Source organism: Nomascus leucogenys, chromosome 11 (assembly GCF_006542625.1).
Source record: "Nomascus leucogenys isolate Asia chromosome 11, Asia_NLE_v1, whole genome shotgun sequence".
Lineage (NCBI taxonomy): Eukaryota > Metazoa > Chordata > Mammalia > Primates > Hylobatidae > Nomascus > Nomascus leucogenys.
The window spans coordinates 82,354,127-82,370,457 of NC_044391.1; the positions used below are offsets into that span (position 1 = coordinate 82,354,127).

Below are 16,331 nucleotides of genomic sequence, written 5' to 3' on the forward strand. Positions count from 1 at the left end.
AGCTTCTGGAAAGGATTCACCATTCTAAATGCCATTAAGAACATTTGTGATTCATGGGAGGAGGTCAAAATATCAACATTAACAGGAGTTTGGAAGAAATTGATTCCAACCCTGATGGATGACCTTGAGGCGTTCAATAATAAGAGAACTAGAATTAGAAGTGGAGCCTGAATTTCTGTAGCTGAACTTCCGTAATATTAAGATCAGACTTTAGTAGATGAGGAGGAGTTGCTTCTTATACATGAGCAAAGAAAGTGGTTTCTTGAAATGGGATCTATCCTGGTGAAGATGCTGTGAACATTGTTGAAATGACAACAAAAGATTTAGAATGTTACATAAACTTCGTTGATAAAGCAGCGGCAGGCTAAGAGAGGACTGACTCCAATTTTTAAAGAATTTCTACTCTGGGGAAAATGCTATCAAACAGCATCATATGCTACAGAGAAATCTTTCATGAAAGATGACAAATTTCATTGCAACCTCATTTTAAGAATTGCCACACCTACCCCAGCTTTCAGCAATCACCACCTTCATCAGTCATTGAGGCAAAACCCTCCACCGCAAAATTGCTGAAGGCTCAGATGATTATCAGCATTTTAAAAGCAATAAACTAGTTTTAATTAAGGTATGTACATTGTTTTTATTAGACATAATGCTATTGTACACTTAATAGACTACAGTATAGTGTAAACATAACTTTTATTTGCACTGGGAAACCAAGTTTGTGTGATTCTCTTTATTGTGATGCTGCTTTATTGTGTTGGTCTGTAACCAAAACCTCAGTATCTTTGAGACATGCCTGCGTGTTCATATCCTGAACCTTTGCGCTTGCTATTCATTTTGCCTGGAACATGTTCCCCTGCTTATCCACGTGTCTTCCTCCTTTTCTTTCTTTGGGTCTCTACTTGTATGTCACCTATCAGAGAGGCCTACTGTGACCACTATATATAAAATGGGGCTTGCCCTCTATTTTCTGATACTTCCCAACCCCTTACTGTGCTGGGTTTTTCTCCATGCCACTCAGTATCTATTGGCCTATTATTTATTTGTTTGTGTATTGTATGTCTCCCCTCCCTAGTATGTAAGTCTCACAAGGATAGGGACTTTTTGTTAATTGCTGTACCCTCAGTGCCTAGGACACTACTTGGTCTGCATTTGGTAGTCAATAAACATTTGTTAAATGCATGAATAAAGGAATAGTATTTTTTATTCATTCCACATTTTCCTTCAGTTTTTCAAGAAAAAAAGTGCATACTGATTTTAAAAACAGCTAAAGTATTTAAATTGTCTATTATTGTTATCTCAGGATATTATTCAATTTAGAGGTGACCATTTTTAGCCTTTAGTGTTTCATATTAAAATATGATTTCTTCTGAGGCTTTTTTCCTTTAGACAGTTTTAATTTTAGAGAACTTTTAATTGTATCATTAACATTCCTGTCTGTAGGTCACTGTTGTGTGGTGGATTGGGAAAACAGGGAGAGACCTATGTTCTACTTATATCAATTCTTTGTGACCTTCAGCTATTGTCAAAATCTTTAATACTTTTTTTCCCCACATCCCCTATTCTGAGAAGCAATAATACATTAATACTTTTTTTAATGGAGAAATTGAAAATACATGATATATTGAGGTCGATTTTCTTAGTAACCTAAAATGATACCAAGAATGTTTTGGATCCATAAGCCAGTTGGCTTATGTAGGGAAAAATCTTCTGAGTTTTTTTCTTTTTTTAATTTCTTTGTTTGAATAGCATGTAATATTTTAACAGCCAAAGTTGTGGTAATTTTTATTTTAACAATTCCAATGATAATTACACTTGCAAGCCAGGTGATTTGTCATATATCTTTAAAAGTCTCAGCTAAGATGCTGTTTTATTTCTGCTCTATTTGGTTCTTCACCTCTGATTCTGCACCTAGGCTCTCTTGGATTAATAATGTACTCTAAGATTTGGAAGGTCTGGCATCCTTATAATTCTGTACTTTTCATGTATTTTCTATATTGTTTTAGGTAGAAAACAATGTTTAACAATTTAGGCAACATTTAAACACCCTTGGATAAGATAGATTTTAAAAATACAAGCCAGTTCACATGTTCTGTGGTTTTTAAAAATAAGACTGCATAAAGTTTTTATTTTTTATATATTACTGCATATGAAGCCTGTTCAGTGAGTGTTATGCTTTGCCATAGGTAAGCTTACAGAATTTATTGGAGAAAACATAGACGTATAAATAGGTCTATTTTTCAACAGGGGAATGGTAAGGTTTGCTAGATGTTTAGTGATACACACACACACATACACACACACACACACACACACACACACACGGGAATTTTTTGTCCTTTAATATTGATGAAGGAAAAAGCAAAGATATTTTTCACGTTTTTTGCTGTATTTACCTAGACTATTCCAAACATTGGTGATTTTTATCTAGGAGGTTTATCAATTTAAGGGCCAGAGTCAGTCTTTCCTGAATACGAACATAAAACGTTTGCTTCGAAGGACATTTTGCATTTGAGGCAAAGTGAAATTTGTTAAGTAAATGGGTTTTATGTGTTGCAGGACTAGAGAAGTAGTAACCTGGGACAGAGAACACTGTCCAATTTAAGACTACCAGTCCATGGCCAGTCACAGGATGAAGAATATTTAGAGCTGAATCATCTATATTTTCTAAGTTTCGTGCACACCAGCAAATGATTCAGACTATGTTTGTTCCCATGTGCCAGGGAGCTCTTGTGCTGATGTGATGAAACTTGGCATAGCACAGTCCTCCAGCAGAGGAGTGCCTGCCTGTTTATGCTGAGATAACTTGCACTCTCTTGATTTTACTCAGGAGACTTCTGCAGTTTTTTGTTTTGTTTTGTTTTTAAAACTGTGTCCCTGCCTCTAGTGCATTTCCCTTTTAGTATTTTTCCTCTCCCACAGTGTCTCAGTCTGAGGTAATTTGACTGTCATATATGGGAGGTTTAGGGTTCATATTATCTACAGATTATATATGTTGTACAGGTTCCCATGGCTTCGTTTCATACATAGTTTGAACTTATATAGTTATTTCCAGTATTCCTTCCTGTTTCTTCTTACTTTTAGCCACCGCCTAATCTGCCGCAGAGCTATTTGTGTTCGTTCATTGCCTTGGTTGTGAAAGCAACAGCTCCCCACACCCAAGCCCTTAGCTTCAGAAGTGCTTTCCTTATGACTTCACAGAGTCATCTTGGTGGCTGTGTCGGGTTCTGCCCAGCATCCTTCACTTAGACATCTTGTCCTAGGAATTAACTCTATAATACTCCTCCTCTCTCAACTGCCTCCTTACATGGGAAAGGCTCATCTTAGTCTTTTTGGTTTCACAGTGTTTCAGAAAGCTGTAGTTTTCTTTCAACTCTGCCCTCATGGTTTTACCTTCCTTTCTCTCACCCTGGGTCCTAGGTCCCTAACCCTGGTCAGGGATTTGTGACAGTACCTGGTCATGTATTTAGGAGAGAGGGATCTGGTCATTATGTAACTAGGTTGTGGAATGCCAGCTGAGCAAGTGGCTAGAAACCTACAATTTGGCTTGGAACTGAGGTTTCATGGTGTTCATGTGACCCCATGCAAGTGAGCAATTTACTCTGTGTTAGAACGTTTTTATTTTTAAAAGGTAGACAACAGGGTCTCATATGGTCGTTAGGAAGAACACTAATGTTTAGTGAGCGTTGGGCTGGGCACTTCATTCTCACGTTCTTTTTCAGCCCTCAGAGCATTCTTGTGGTAGGGCAAGTGAGTGGCAGATGCATTGAGGAAAACATGCATATGGATACACACATATTCATAGTTTATTTATACTGTAAATTTTAAATATGCCTAATAAAGTTATACTAGGAGACAGTGTGGTATAGTGGAAAGAGCATGGGCTTTGAAAATTCACAAAGACCTGAGTTTAAATTTCACTTTTATCCTGGCAAAAGCAATAGTCCTCCTGGGGCAGTGTACTTTTTAAAAGGTAGTTTTTTTAAAGAGGCAAATGCAAATACAGAGTTTGGGTGAAAAAACCAGGCACAATTAAAAATTCTTTTGAATTAAAAAGTCTCACTACTCGTATCACTGGTGTGGCTGTACAGAGTCTTGGGAGATAGACTCATGGACTCTATTAAGATAGAGACTGGCAAAATTCCCTTCATGGATTAACTTCAAGATACCTGGATACTCCAGAAAGCTCAAAGAGGTGAAAATGGAAGAAACAGTGCTGGCCAGCTGGTCTGGCTGCAGCCTGAAGGCGAATCCTAAGGTTAACTCACCATCTCCGTGTAAAATATGCATAAGGGACATTTAGGGTGCTAACTCAAAAGATAAACCAGGAGCAGTAGAAAGAGATGTTCTCCCCTCCCCCAAAAGTAGGCAGTCATATGCTCATACCATTCACTTTCCTTCTTTTCTATGTGGTGTCATTAGTCTAATCTTCTCTCTTTGACAGGACTATCCTTATTCCAGCATCTGATGATTTGTTTAATCAAAATTATTTTCTCTGAATAATAACTTCAGAAATTAAGAAATGTCATATTTTAGAGAGATTACTGGTAATTTTTGCACAAATAATTTCTGAATCAAGAAAAAATTAAAATGGTATGTCAGACAAGTTTAGATAAAACAATGAAAAGTGTTCATACTAATATATGTAGACACGCCTCATGGCTCCACTTAGATGACTCTATTTTTTTTTTTTTTGCTAATAAACAATCTCTTCTAATGATTTTTACTGCTGTTATTTCTTTATTTAGCTATTTAATTATGCATGACAGTTGATGGATAGAGAGCAGTTTTTCAAGTTAAGTTTGAGCCTTCACATTCAAAGGTATTTTTCCTCCTGTGTTTAGAGATCTTCTTTGAATTTATGTAGTATTTAATCTTTAAAAACTGAGACTGAGAGACACTTAGCATAGAGATTGTTAAAGATAATTTATTTATTTATTTATTCATTTTTTGAGACGGAGTCTTCGCTCTGTTGCCCAGGATGGAGTGCAGTGGCGCAATCTCCGCTCACTGCAAACTCTGCCTCCCGGATTCACGCCATTCTCCTGCCTCAGCCTTCCGAGTAACTGGGACTACAGGCGCCTGCCACCACGCCCAGCTATTTTTTTTTTTTTTTTGGTATTTTTAGTAGAGACGGGGTTTCACCGTGTTAGCCAGGATGGTCTCGATCTCCTGACCTTGTGATCCGCCCACCTCGGCCTCTCAAAGTGCTGGGATTACAGGCGTGAGCCACCATGCCCAGCCGAGATTGTTAACTATAATTTAACTTTTAAAAAACCTCCTCCCTGTCAAAGAAAGGATCATCGTTTATGTTGAATTATAAATGTTATTGTTTAAGCTTCCAGAGATTTAATATTTCAAAGTTCAGTAACCCACCTTTGAAAGTCAGAATGCCTCAGAGAATCCCATTTCCATGTCTAAAATTAGAAATGACATGCGGAGACTACAGGCCTTTTACCAGACATGGTAATTATATGTTTTCTCTTTCTGAGAAAACCTGAAGAAAAAAATCAAGCATTAGTTCTTTACTGAATAAATAGTCTTTCTTTGGACAGTACCTCTGTACATTTATTTTGTTTGAGAATCAGTTGTAGCCATGTATCTGTGATGTATTCCTTACCATTGCTCATTTTCTTATTTAGAATTTTATTTTTCCCTGAACAAATCTGTTAGGTCATTCAAATGTTATAATTTCCTAATCTTGTTTATAGATTACTATGTTTGTGAAATGTTTTGCCAAATTTACACAAATACCTTTCTTTCTGTGCTCTAATTGCCATACATGGGGGCCAATGTACACTCTAGCTTTGCCTTGTGACTTTAAATGGATCCCAGTTTCTTAGAGTGTGTGGAGGATGCACATTTGTGGTTAGCCCCTATAGTACTGGTGACTGATCATCATGTGTAAGGCATCTGCCTCCTTCATCACGTTTGGGAAATTGACCTTGGGGAGGAGTTTGAGGTGGGACTTAAATGGAGGAAGGGAAATACTCTCTGGAGACGGTGTGACCTTCTCCTGGCATCTGGGTTCTCCACCTCCTGCTGTCAGGCTGCCCTGCTTGGGAAGCTGGCTGTGTTCCCAGCCTACAGACGATTGCTGCTTAGGGCCTAGAGCCCTAGCCCAGCTAGGCAGATCATCTGTGATTTTTTATTAGTACCTCTGTATTCCACTGGCTTATGTAATTCAGTACTGAGTGTAATTTATATCACTTTGAAGTCTAATAAGTGTGCTTTTTATCTGCATCTTAATATTTGCCAAATTGTTTTTTTCTTCTGTTATTAAAAGTAATAATTCCTGTAATGAATTTGAGAAATGAAAAAGTAGGGGACTAACTTCAGAACAGTGGTACCTTGACTAGGATTACTGGGGAGAACTTTGTACTGTTATGCTTATTACACTGCTGTCTGCCACACTGCTGTTCAACTTTACATTTAAAAATGTACAGGAAGGGGAACATCACACTCCAGGGACTGTTGTGGGGTTGGGGGAGGGGGGAGGGACAGCATTAGGAGATATACCTAATGCTAAATGACGAGTTAATGGGTGCAGGAAATCAACATGGCACATGGATACATATGTAACAAACCTGCACATTGTGCACATGTACCCTAAAACCTAAAGTATAAAAAAAAAATAAAAATAAAATTAAAAAATGAAAATGTACTTGAGGCCGGGTGCAGTGGCTCACGCCTATAATCCCAGGACTTTGGGAAGCTGAGGCAGGTGGATCACTTGAGGTCAGGAGTTCAAGACCAGCTTGGTCAATATGGTGATACCCCGTCTCTACTAAAAATACAAAAATTAGCCAGGTGTGGCGGCAGGTGCCTGTAATCCCGGCTACTCAGGAGGCTGAGGCAGCAGAATTGCTTGAACCCAGGAGACGGAGGTTGCAGTGAGCCGAGATCATGCCGTTGCACTCCAGCCTGGGCGACAGAATGAGACTCCACCTCAAAAATAAAATAAAATAAAATAAAAATGAACTTGAATCTAAATTGGATACTACCTCCCCCACCTTTAAATCTGTCAGTAGTTAAAGGTGTAGCCCATACCTGTAGCCCATAGGCAGAATCTGGCCTGCAGACTTACTTGTTCTGCTCAGCATTTAAAAACCTGTAAATTTCACATAAGGACCAGATTCTCAGCATCCCTTGAAAATCTGCAAAATATGTCAATATTGAGCCCATATTCTTGCCATGGCTGGAAAAAAGCAACAACAAGAACCACCCCCTGCCCCCTGTGACATCCTTGATTTGACAGTTTGCCATACCAACTGGTGTCTCACACTCAGTCTGCTTGGCCCATTTGCATTAGTAGTCTGAGCCCTCTCGGTACCCTGGAAAACTACTCCAGCCTTATTTCTTTCTTGTGTTTATATCCACTGTCTGCCTTATCTATAGAACAACTTTCAGAGATCCAAGGTAGGGGCTGTGCTCTCTAGTCTCCGGACCTTTGCACATTCTAAACCTTCTTCTTGAAATGTCTTTCCCCACTTCCTTCTCCTGGTTGACTCTTACTTAGCTTACAAGACCCAGCCTAATCATAGTGTTTGGGAAGCCATCCCTGACTTTCTCTGCCTGGTTGTGTAAAGATGCCCCCCTGCAGAGCACCCTTCATTGCTCTCTACATCTCAGACATGTAATAACTGTTGTATTACATGTCTTTCTTCCCCTTAGATCTAGGGTCTGGAGGGCAGAGTTTGTGCTACACTTTTCTGTTTATTCAACTATTCACAATTGTTGGTACACAGTAAGCTTGCAATACATACTTCTATTGATATGTCATAATATTGTCTAAGGCAATGAATCCCCACCTTAGCTGCATGTTAGAATCACCCGGACAGCTTTGAAAAATTGAAGTAACATCTTGGCACGGTGGCGGGCTGTAGACCCAGTTTCTTGAGAGGCTGAGGTAGGAAGATTGCCTGAGCTCAGAATTCGTATGTAGCCTGAGCAACATAGTGAGACCTCTTGGTCTCTGAAAAAGAAAGAAAGAAAGACAGAGAGAGAGAGAGAGAGAGAGAGAGAGGAGGGGAGAGAGGAGAGAAAGAGAGAAAAGAGAAAGGAAAAGAAAGAAAAGAAAGAAGGAAGGGAGGGAAGGAAAGGGAGGGAGGAAGAAAGAAAGAGAGAAAGAAAGAGAAGGAAAGAGAGAGAGAAGGAAAGAAAGAAAGAAAAGGAAGGAAAGGAAGAGAAAGAAAGAAAAAGAAATCCTAATATCCAGGCCACATCTAGACCAGTTACATCAGAATCTCTGAAGATGGGGCCGAGGCATCAAGTTTTTAAAACTCCTCTGGTGATTCCAGTGTTCAGCCAAAGTTCAGAGCCACTGGTCTAGGACATTTAGGATTATCTAAAGAAAAGCAATTTCCCCTGATTTGGTTTGAGATTAAAACATGTGGTGATGATTTTAGGAAAATCACTCTGAATGAACATTTTTTTACTTAACTTTGGTAGCATATGGGCATTTAAACAAGTAGGCACCCATCTTCAATAAATCATGTCCTCCCATAACAAAAAATTCTGCAAGCTGTATTGCTGACAAGTTATTAATCACCAATGTCATGTGCAATTATTGACAGATTTTTATAATTTTGGTAGTTTATATTGGTGTAGCCGTGCACCATTTCCTACCTTGCTACATTTTGATTTAAATTTCAAGTCGATTATTTTTCAGGCGCCCTACAAATTAACTTAGGCATTTATTGAGTTTCCAATGCCAATTGCTCTTCTTTCTTCCATATTCTTCTTTGTTTTATATTGGGACCGCTGTTTGGAATAAAGACAAACAAAAACAGAACTAACTGGTATCTGATATGGATGACGCACCTGGAAGAAAAGCCATTATCACTTGGTGAAAGCTGTCACCGGCTGCATTGACCAATAAATGATCAGTCCTGAGCTCATGGTTAGTTTGGAGGGAGTTTCAGGAAAAAAATGAAAATAGTGAAAGAGTTGAGGAAACATTTATGAATTGGGATTGCTTTTATTTTGGAGAATAATAGATTGAGGTGAAAGAATTCCTGTATGAGCACTTTTTTTTGGTGAATGATGACTTTGTTTCTACTGAGAATAAGGGTAGTAGACATTTGGTATAGAATTAAGGGAGTTTTAGAAATTTATGTCTAAAGAATTTTTTTTTGTTTATAAAGACTATGAGATAGTAATATCAGTTATGTGATCTGTTTTCTGGGAGAGTGTTATGACGAGGATTGACTACTGTCTGATCAGAAAACTTCTTCGGATTTATTTTTAACTCTTCGACGGGAAAATCTCTTTTAGTTAATCTTTTGTATCTGCAACAAGCGATCTTTTTCACATTGCCTGTTTATCTTACTGAGAAAGCTGATTTATCTACACTGAATTGGCAGCAGTGCCTTGTTGGTGTAGTAATTTCGATTTTCTAAGATTTTCTGCTTATTCAACTCTGTTTTCCCCTTTGAGCTAACTGAGGCTAAGAGGGAAGAATTTGGTTGTTCCAACTGCCCTTTGCCAGGATTTTCTTCTGTGTGTGTGTGTGTGTGTGTGTGTGTGTGTGTGTGTGTGTGTGTGTGTGGTGGGTGAGGGAAGCTGGGCTTCATGAGAGCTGCAGTGCAGGTAACATGGTAGAGTCCTGATAGTGGCTGCCTCAGGAGCCCTGGCCTATAGCTGGGGGGGTCTCCCTTTCCAACCCCGCTCTTTGACCCCAGCTGGCTCATTTCCAGGCTGGGAGCAGTGGCATCACTTGACCTGGGAGGAGAAGCAGCCAGCCCCAAAGAACCAGACTCAAAGCTCTGCCCAGACTGGCTGTCACCTTCAGCCACCTGAGGACACTCAGCATGTAATTATGTGCCTCGAGACAGTGGCTTCCCTCACAGAGCAGAGAAGGGAACTGATTAATCAGTTAGTCTAGTGCACTCAGCTGGATCTCTCTTTACAGCCTAGTGAATCAGGGGTTGAATTATGCGATCTCTTCCCTCCTTCCATCTTTGTAGAGCAGCCCCTTTCTGAAGAGGAGAGGAAGGTCACTGTGGGTCCTGGTCACCTGTCCCTCTACTCATTGCTTCTGATGCCAGCTTTCTTCCCCTACCCCCATATGATCAGGGAACTGATCAGATGACTTAAGTAAAGAAGTGGTGGCAGTACCCACAGAAGGGTGCGTGCACTGCCAGGCAGGGAAGGGCTGCCAGCTGCTAATGTCACTGTGCCTGGCACCAGCGTGTGTCCCAGAATCTGCTCCCGAGGTCCAGCTCTGCCAGCATGAGGCTGCTGTTTGGTAATATAAAGTTCTGATCTAATTCTGGCAAAATACTTTTTTTTTTCTTGAATTGCTTAATTATCCTGATTTCCTCTTCCTTTGATTGGCCTGAAGTGAAGGCCATTAACAGTGCCATGATGGCAATTTTATAGATGAAGAAATGCCAAGGAAAGTGATTATATTTGGCATGGCTCTGAAGTAAAAAAAATTCCCATCCCCACCTCATAATTCCTGCCTTTACCTCCCTCTTCTTCCCTACATGGAGTTTCTTAACTGAAGGCTCAACTTCAGTTTTCAGGCCAATCTGGAGCCAAGATAATGGCTGGCTCCAAATGGTATTTAAACAGCTTCAACCCCTCAGTTGTGGGAGTTCAGAATATATTTCCAGACAGGTGACCTCCTGAACTCTCATGGTGCCCATGGAGCCTCAGCTCTCCCCACTCTCTACTTTGTGCCCTGACTTCTAGCTTCACTTTGATAGCACTGGGCCTTGGGGGCTGACTTTGTGAAGGTTATTGGTGCCAAGTATGACATCATTACCAGATATAGCACTTGTGTCCTGGCTTGCTCTTACCATCTCTCCAATGGGACAGTAGAGTCCTGCCTTGAACTTAGAGCCCTGCTGCTTACCAGTACCACCTGCTTATCTCACTTCCGAATGTCATTTACTCCATCCTGTGTTTTGGTACTTTTTTGAGGGGCATGAAGCCTGGTGGAATGAAAAAGGCAAATTCGATCCCTGATAGACCTAGCCCTAATTCTAGGCCTGGCACATCTTACTTGTGATCTTAGTTATGTTTCTCTCCAATCCTCAGTTCTTCAGAGGTAAGAAGAGGGTACTGTTTCCTATCTTACAAGTTTGTAATGGTTATATGATATACTGTACGTAAAATATCTAGCGTCCCCTTAGGAGGAATTCACATCTTAATTCCTTTCCTTTATCTGCTATCACTGCTTGGTGTCTTGCATCATGACCGACATTACCATGCCCTTCATATACAGGAAAGCATTTCCTTGCTTGACTGCACCTCTATAATTGGCTTTTGCAGTTGGTCACTTTTCTCCCAGTCTCTGCTTCATGTGTGTTAGTAGGTCTTGGGCCAGGTCTTCATCCTGACTGTCCTGTCCCTCAAGAGGTGATCATACAAATCCAAGAAGAGAGCTGCTTTTATTGCTCTCACTCCTGTTTCAATTTGCTAGCCGTTCTGTGATTAAAATCAGCCTTTATATATTTGCCCCTAAGATGGGCAATGTGGTTCCACATGTAGCCTTATGAAATAAGTTACCATCCTTCGGAATCTGGAGTTTTCTGGTTTCTAACTGATTTAGCTCAGCAATGGGAATAACATTTGTTGATACTAAATTGTTCCCTGGTGGCCACCTTCTTTTTCCACTCTGTAGTTACCAAGCAGCTGGGCATGAATCAGCAGAGTTGAAAATATTTTAACCAGAAACATTTGGACTTGGCACCAAAGTTGTATTGCCCAGACCAAGGCAATACGGAGGTCAGCCAGCCAACTGACAGGGCACATAGCTACTAGCATTTGCTTACGGATGACCTGTCAGCAAATCCTGGATGAAAGTTCGGTATCTAAAAAGAAAATTAAGGAGGTCATAAATTGTATATTATTTTGCCTTGCATAGCAAAATCTGAATGTCGTTTAAAATGCTTCTCATTATGCTTTCTCATGTTGATGACCTGGATCCAGTTTGTAACATCTGTTAGGTTGACTTGATGGTTGTTGCAGATTCCAGGGAGTATTCAAAAGGCTGTTTTACAAGTGTCATAAAATGAATGGAAAATATTTTCTATAATTTTAAATAATAGAGCCCCAGAGGCCTTTGATCATATTGAAAGAGCCCATGGTCAGCTTAAATCTCCCTCGGTTTCTATTCATTATGTTATGGCCCTGTGAAATAGTCAGTTCTAATTACACTGAAGAAAGCATTTGATTTTCAGTGACAGATTAATGCCTAAGTTGGAATATGCAAAGGCATGGAAATAGTGGAAACAAATGAAATAAATGCCTGATGGCTTGTCAAACTACTCTAATGAAGGGGTCTAAGTACGGGGCCACTTTAACAATGGAATGTATATGAAGTGACTAGACTGAATACTGATTCTCTTCTATCCCCCTCTTTTCTCCCTGTCTTGAAATGAAAGACACTGTAGTGAATCAAGATGTCTGTGAGTAATCAGCACTACAGTCCTCATCCATCAGAATCATTGAGCCTTGCTTGGATTGTGTTTTCTAACATAGGGTTTGGCAAACTATGGCCTGTGGCCAGTTTTTGTATAGCTTCATGAGCTAAGAATGGTTTTTATGTTTTTAGAGAGTAAGAGAAAACAAAAATGAATATTCAGCAGAAAACCTATGTGACTCACAAAGCCTAAAATATTCACTATCTGGCTCTTTACAGAAAAAGTTTCCGAACTCCTGTTTTAATATATTAATGAGATCAGTCTCTCTATGAGCTTAAATTGAAGATTCTTAATTGTGCTCTCTGTGAGGTTAGCACAGTGGAAGTGTGGAAAAGGTATGGGCTTCAGAGCTGGATAGATATGGTTCTGAATCTTGGCTCTGTGACATTCTACCTAGAGAACCTTGGGAAAGTAACTTAAGCTCTCTAAGCCCCAGAGTCCTCAGAGTAGACTCAGTGCCTTCGCTTCTACTTAGTAGGATCATAGCAAGTGATAATTCTTCAGTCAAAAAATACTAGACCACCTATAAAGCCTGTGGGTAGCTGTAAAAACATTGCAACAGGCTTGTGTGCAAATGAGCAAAGGGAGAAGCAAGACTTGGTGAACCTCCAGGGCTTGCCAGGCACTTGGTGTGGCACTGAGTGGGCATCATTTTATTACTTCTTCCTCTGGACTATGGCATTGCTATTACTTCTCCAAAGCTGGCTTCTGCTTCCGATTTTGATGAGGGTGCTTTTTTCTCAGCTCACGATTTTGGCGCCTTCCATGCTCTTCGGCTGCCTAAAGATGTTCATGTCTTTGGGCCTCTGCACTGGATACTTATCCAAGTATATGTGAGGCTTTGGCCCTTTGTTGGTGATTTGCTGCCAAGAACTGTTCTTTCTCCCCTCTTCCCGCCTTCCTCTTTTCTTTCTTAAATATAATTGTGCATTAATTGGGTCAAAGAGAATTTGATCCTTCCTAACTGTTCCTTTCCTAAGTTGTCACTGCGATTTCCAAGTAACTTTAGACAAGGGATTTACACCATTGTTCCTTTTTCTTTCTTCATAAAATGAAATTGGCAGTATTGCTGCTTTATACCAGGAGGACTCAGAAGCATTGCATTCTGGGCTGAGAATGTCTAGGTACTTTTCATAGGAGGCTGAAATTGTGGGTGTGATTTTAGAAATAGTCTTCTTTGTGCTTACTGTTTTGAAATGACTGATCCTAGAAAGGCCTCTGGCTGTGTGGTTATACACTGCTTGATCTTAATAGAAAACGTTTGATAGGAGCATTTTTTTTTGGAGCCTTGCATTCAGTCTATGGGAGTCTGCAAGGCTTTAACCAAGAGAGGGTATGCAAAGACAGGGTGTTCTCCCTTTCCCTGGAAAGGTGGGATTGCTTGGCAAGTAGCCTTAGCAGAAGTGTTTAGTGTGTGGCATCAGGGAGTGGGGCTGCTGGCCAGGATTTCTAACACCGTGATTACAGGTAGCACATGCTAAATTAGGGTTCTACACCCCTAGTACATGGCTGCATTTAGCAGGAAAGTGAAGAAGCCTGAATGTGAGAAAGTCCTTGCCAACCTTACAATAAAGTAGGTGATGTTTATAATGTCTATTATGTATATAGCATTTGCCCTTCCAGGACAGAATTTCTTGTTAATATGTTACTTAAATATTCTACAGGGATTTTCGTTTTGTCCTCTTTGGTACTTTTTTGTTGTTGTCTAGCAGGTTTTATTATTTTGAACTGGCTAGAGAAAACCCTGTTTTCTGGATGTCAAATATTTATTTCATGTACTTAAAGCCACTGAACACTTAGAAATGGTTAAGATGGCAAATTTTATGTTATTTCTATTTTATTACAATTAGAAAATTCAATTTTATGTCCCCCAAGTTATGGAGAGGCAATTAGCTTTTAATATTAAAGAAATTATTTAAATAACAGCTATCTCTAGTTAGTTTTAATTTTTTTTCTTTGGTTCTTTTACATTTTCAAGTTTAAAAAATATGCATTACTTTATTTTATTTTTTTTGAGACAGAGTCTCACTCTGTCATCCAGGCCGGAGTGCAGTGGCACAATCTTGGCTCACTGCAACCTCCTTCTCCTGGGTTCAAGTGATTCTTGTTCCTCAGCCTCCTGAGTAGCTGGGACTACAGGTGTGTGCCACCACGCCCAGCTAAGTTTTGTATTTTTAGTAGAGTTGGTCTCAAACTCCTGAACTCAAGATGATCCACCTGCCTCAGCCTCCCAAAGTGCTGGGATTACAGGTGTGGGCCATTGTGCCTGGCCTGCATTACTTCTATAACCAGATAAAATTTTAAAAAATTAGCATTGTTCTGTGAGCACTAATAAATAATTTTCTCATACTTCTATAACAAAGTTTAGCCGATCAATTTGGTTTCATGCATACATTTAAGCCAAAGTTTTTATTTTTGAATTCAAAAATATTATTGTCTGATAACCCTTGCCTCAGAGATTCAGAAGTGAAGGAGGTACGTTTGATTCAATGGAACATTCTACATACGTTTTATATCTACTTTATTCTAGAAAACAAGTTTTGACAACTTGACAGTACAGATCACTACATCTGAAACAAGTAAAATGCATCAATGGTATAGTCTACATATTTGATAAATTTTGTTTATAGAGACATAGAAAAGTAAAGATCTTTTACTATTAGGCATTTTATCTTTTAAAAACTGCAACTGACGGTATATATTCACTTGCTTAGATCAAAAGAATGTTGAGTTAAGAAAATATTTGGAAGGGGCTTACAACCTTCTATGGCCTAGAAACTGCCTTTCTTTTCCCACCTAACATCTCATTTTATTGTCTTCCCCTCCTCTGCAGAGCTATGTCTTCATGCCTATCTGGGCAGCTGGGTCCTGATGGGATCTGAACAGTAGATATTGCCCCGGATCAGGTTAAATCTGGAGCACAGGCCAGAGTGAACTAGCTTCAGCATAAGTGAAATAGGTGGATGATTCGAAGTGATGGACTTGTCATTATATGAAAAAGACACTTGCACGTGCATGTTTATGGCAGCACAATTCACAATTGCAAAAATATGGAACCAGCCCAAATGCCTATGTATGAACGAGTGGATGAAGACGATGTGGTGTGTGTATATATATATATATATATGGTATGTATGTATATATATGGTATATACATATATATACACATATATACATATATATACACATATATACATATACATACACATATACATATGGTACATACCATATATATATATATATATATACACCACATCATCTTCATCCACTCGTTCATAGATATATATATACATATATGGTATATACATATATATACACATATATACATATACATATATATACACATATACATATGGTACATACTATATATATATATACACACCACATCGTCTTCATCCACTCGTTCATACATAGGCATTTGGGCTGGTTCCATATTTTTGCAATTGTGAATTGTGCTGCCATAAACATGCACGTGCAAGTGTCTTTTTCATATAATGACAAGTCCATCACTTCGAATCATCCACCTATTTCACTTATGCTGAAGCTAGTTCACTCTGGCCTGTGCTCCAGATTTAACCTGATCCGGGGCAATATCTACTGTTCAGATCCCATCAGGACCCAGCTGCCCAGATAGGCATGAAGACATAGCTCTGCAGAGGAGGGGAAGACAATAAAATGAGATGTTAGGTGGGAAAAGAAAGGCAGTTTCTAGGCCATAGAAGGTTGTATGTATATATATATATATATATATATAGACTGGTACTGAACAGTGAAAGGTTATAAATGTTTTGAATTCTTTTTCCCTAGGAAGGATTAGTATGTTTAAGTTAGATGCCAGAAACTGAAAGGAAGAGGAATCTAAATGGAAACACAATTGATTTACCTGAAAGTCAC

The 16,331-nt window shown here is 39.4% G+C and overlaps 1 protein-coding gene across 3 annotated transcripts in view; it reads left to right on the top strand.

Moving 5' to 3' along the window:
• Positions 1 to 16,331, top strand: part of PPM1L (protein phosphatase, Mg2+/Mn2+ dependent 1L) — a 318,324-nt gene that overhangs the window by 43,269 nt on the left and 258,724 nt on the right. The window contains exon 1 of one of the 3 annotated variants that reach the window (XM_030822769.1): positions 11,957 to 14,010. The exons of the other annotated variants lie outside the window; for them this stretch is intronic. The gene's annotated coding sequence lies outside the window, so the exon portion shown is untranslated. Of the gene's footprint in view, positions 1 to 11,956; positions 14,011 to 16,331 lie in introns of those variants that run through there. 3 annotated transcript variants of the gene reach the window in all.